At 42.4% G+C, this 4,320-nt stretch overlaps 1 non-coding gene across 1 annotated transcript; it reads left to right on the plus strand.

The window, feature by feature from the left end:
- Positions 1 to 3,719: 3,719 nt before the first annotated feature.
- LOC115931137 (small nucleolar RNA SNORA27) lies at positions 3,720 to 3,843 on the plus strand. Its single transcript, XR_004067689.1, has one exon. It is a non-coding gene; the product is annotated as a small nucleolar RNA SNORA27 (small nucleolar RNA).
- The last annotated feature ends 477 nt before the right edge of the window (positions 3,844 to 4,320 follow it).

A 4,320-nucleotide genomic window follows, 5' to 3' on the forward strand; every position in this document is an offset into this window, starting at 1 on the left:
TAAATCTAGGCGTATGCCCCTACAGGAGACAGAATAGTGATTCTCTCCCCTAAAGATGTTCACGTCCTAATCCATGACTATGTTATGACACATGGCAAAGGGGAATTAAGGTTGCCAGTGGAACTACGGTTGCTAATCATCTCAACTTAAAACAGGATCTGCGGTTGGTGGGTACTAGGGCAGTGTCATCATGAGGGTTCTCAAAAATAGAAGAGGGTGGCCCGGCACAGTGGCTCACACCTGTAATCCCAGCACTTTGGGAGGCTGAGTCAGGTGGTTCACTTGAGCTCAGGAGTTCAAGACCAGCCTGGGCAACATGGTGAAACCCTGTCTCTACGAAAAATACAAAAAAAAAAAAAAAATTAGCCATGCATGGTGGCATGCAGCTGTAGTCCAAGCTACTCAGGAGGCTGAGGTGGGAGGACGGCTTGAGCCCAGAGGGTGGAGGTTGCAGTGAGCTGAGATCACACCACTGCACTCCAGCCTGGGTGACAGAGTGAGACCCCATCTCAAAAAGAAAAAAAAAAAAAGAGGGAGGCAAAAAATGAGAATCACAGGGAGATGAGAGAAATGGAAGAGCGAGAGTAAGAGAGGGATGCAACTCTCACTGTTAGCTCTGAAGACGTAAGAAAAGACTTCAGAGCCAAGGAAAGCAGGCAGTCTCTAGAAACAGAAAGGCAAAGACATGAATTCTCTCCTAGAGCCTCCAGATGGGAACACATCCTGGCCAATACTTTGATTTCAGCCCAGTGTCAGACTTCTGGCCTCCAGTATCAGAAAATAATAGATTTGTGTGGCTTTAAGCCAGGTAATTTCTAGTCACTTGTTACAGCAGCATTAGGAAGCTGATACACAAATAGTCGCTTCTGCTGCTGGAGAAGCCAGGCTGGGATTTCCGGCAGGTCATGCCTCTTATCACCCTCAAATGGAAGCTCAGCAGCATCTCTGCACTGCTCTTGTCCCAGTTTGACTCAACTTTTTCTTCCTTTGCATGACTTTCAAGAATCCCTCTAATAAAAGTAACCTTTGGTTACAGCTGGTTGGATTTGGACTGCTGTCACTTGCAATTAAGAGTCCTGATTCCAAGTGGGGCGTGATGGCTCACGCCTGTAATCCCAGCACTTTGGAAGGCCAAGGCGGGCAGGTCACTTGAGGGCAGGAGTTTGAGACCAGCCTGGCCAACATGGTGAAACTCCATCTCTACTAAAAATACAAAAATTAGCCAGGCATGGTGGCACATGCCTGTAATCCCAAATACTCAGGAGGTTGAGACATGAAAATCGCCTGAACCCGGGAGGCAGAGATTACAGTGAGCCGAGATCATGCCACTGTTCTCCAGCCTGGGCGACCGAGTGAGACACTGTCTCAAAAAGATTAAAAAAACAAATTCCTGATTTCATTTGCTAAATCAAGCAGAGGACCGTTTGTCAATAGATGTTTCATTTGCAAGGACTGAAATAATTGTAGTGTTCATTAATTCTTAGCTAACCAGTTAATAAGTAGAAGTGCCTGTGGGTAGTCAATTGTTTTTATAAAATTTCCTTATACCATTATTTCACTGAAAAAGAGAGTAAGAGCAGGAGAGTAGGGTAGGTAAGTGCCTGGGCTCTGGAGTCATGCGGATCAGAGTTCAAATCCCATCTTCCCTGCTTACAAGCTACGTGTGTGACCTTCAACCTGTGGCATATTGGAAAGCAACCTTCATTCACAAGGGCACCAGTCTTCCATGTGGTGTTTTGTTCTCCTTGTTCCTTTCTTTCCATTTTTTTTTTTTTTTTTGAAGACAGAGTCTCATCCTGTTGCCCAGGCCAGAGTGCAGTGGTGCGATCTCAGCTCACTGTAACTTCCGTCTACTGGGTTCAAGCAATTCTCCCGCCTCAGCCTCCTGAGTAGCTGTGATTACAGGTGCGCACCACCACACCCAGCTAATTTTTGTATTTTTAGTATAGTTGGGGTTTTGCTATGTTGGCCAGGCTGGTCTTGAACTCCTGACCTGATCTTCCCATCTCAAGTGCTGGAATTACAAGCGTGAGCCACCGCACCTGTCCTGATCTCTTTGTTTCTGACTACTGCCTCACGTTCCTCAATTTGTTCCAGGAGTGTTTATCTATTGCCCCCTGACGCTAAGAATGGAAATGTGTGAACATTTCTTATCCATACTTTTCTCACTTGTGGTATGGATGATGGCATACAAGTTTTGAAGACCGAATGAGATAAAATACGTAAATAAATTATACAGGTGTTGGCACCTAGCAAGAGTACTTAATAAATGCTAATTAACAAAATAAAAGCAAGGACAAATGAACCTCTTTGAGCCTTGCGCTCCTTATTTATAAGACAGCATTGACATCTTTCTCATGTATGTTGGTAGGACTTAAAAAGATGAAGTATTGGCTGGGTGCAGTGGTTCATGCCTGTAATCCCAGCATTTTGAGAGGCTGAGGTGGGCAGATCACCTGAGGTCAGGAGTTCGAGACCAACCTTGCCAACATGGCGAAACCCTGTCCCTAATAAAAACACAAAATTAGCCAGGCGTGGTGCCAGGCGCCTGTAATCCCAGCTACTCATGAGGCTGAGGCAGGAGAATCACTTGAACTGGGGAGGTGGAGGTAGCAGTGAGCCAAGATCATGCCACTGCACTCCAGCCTGGGTGACAGAGTGAGACTCCGTCTAAAAAATAAAAAATAAAAAAAAGGTGAAGTATTTTAAGTGCTTGCCTGGCACACAAATTTTGGTTTCCTCAGCCTTCCTCTTCTGGGATGTAAATGTGGCAGCATCAGCATGAACTGGTTCTTTTCTTCCCTCTGGTCCAACAGCATCCTCATTCTCTTTCTGCGAGTAAGGCAAGATGTGAGGTCTGTACAGGATGTGAGGTGTGAAGCTCTTTGCCAAATATGTAATCACGTTGTCTTGGTTAATCCTGTCTTCAGTTGAAGAACGAGAGGCAATGAGTACTTCCTGATTTCCCAGAAAAGTAACTCCTCGGACCTGTTCTATTCCTACTGTCCCCAAAAAATTGATCACTTGGCAGATGCTTCCGGATGAACTACTCCTCCAACTCTGGGACTTTACATTCTCCGCTTTTCAATCACTGTTTTGCTAAAATTTCATATAAGCGTTGACTAAGATGTTGAGGGCAAGATGATTTAAAAGAAAAAAACAGGCTGGTGCAGTGGCTTACCCCTGTAATCCCAGCACTTTGGGAGGCTAAGGCGGGAGGATCACTTGAGGTCAGGAGTTTGAGACCAGCTGGGCCAGCATGGTGAAACCCCATCTCTATTAAAAATACAAAAACTAACTGGGCATAGTAGTGGGCACCTGTAGTCCCAGCGACTCAGGAGACTGAGGCATGAAAATCACTTGAACCTGGGAGGTGGGGGTTGCAGTGACCCAGGATCACACCACTTGCACTCCAGCCTAGGAGACGGAGTGAGACCCTGTCTCGAAAAAAAAAAAAAAAAAAAAAAAGATTCCCCACTGAGACATTGAGACATATGAAAAACTAACACACAGTTTATCTGGGTTACTATCATCTTTGTTAGCACATAAGCTATGCAGGTATATAAGATGTATCTCAATTCTACAATTACATCATTGGAGGAAAATCTAAACATTTTTCATGGCACATGAATTGAAAGTGATTTCAAAATAGTTTTGTCAGGGAAAACATTACTTCTGGTTTACTTATATATATTTTACTGTGTATTAAAATCTCGTAGAACCCCCTTTTCACTTTGCCAATTGGACTTATGTCTTTATTGATCATTCAAGTGAGCAAAGGAAATACGCTTTAAAAACTCAGGCAAACGGTGTTTGTCTTGTATCCCGTCAGAGGAAACAAATTGAAGTAGGAAAAAAAAAAAGCCTGGTAGAAAATTATTAACTCTAAATGTGGAATAATATTGAATTAACTGAGAAAATATATATACATATAATCAGCTAAAGGAAATATTTTGCTATGAATGATTAATGTTCCATAGCAAAGTTAGAGGAATCATAAATCTAAATCTAATACTTTTAAGAATTAACCTCACTTTACCTCTAATAAGCTTTGTGGTCTGCGGCTTATTATTATGTTTTGTTATTGTTAGTTATTATTAGTTATTATTTTGTTACTAGTTGACACATAATAATGATATATATTTATGGGGTATAGTGTGATGTTTCAATAGATATATGCATTGTGTAAAAATTAAATCAGGGTATTTACCATGTCAATCACCTCATACATTTATCATTTCTTTGTGGTGAGTACATTCAAAATTCTCTCTTCTAGCTATTTCAAAATAAATAATACAATATTGTTGGCCAGGCACAGTG

This window comes from Gorilla gorilla, chromosome 18 (assembly GCF_029281585.2).
Source record: "Gorilla gorilla gorilla isolate KB3781 chromosome 18, NHGRI_mGorGor1-v2.1_pri, whole genome shotgun sequence".
In the NCBI taxonomy this organism is placed as follows: Eukaryota; Metazoa; Chordata; class Mammalia; order Primates; family Hominidae; genus Gorilla; species Gorilla gorilla.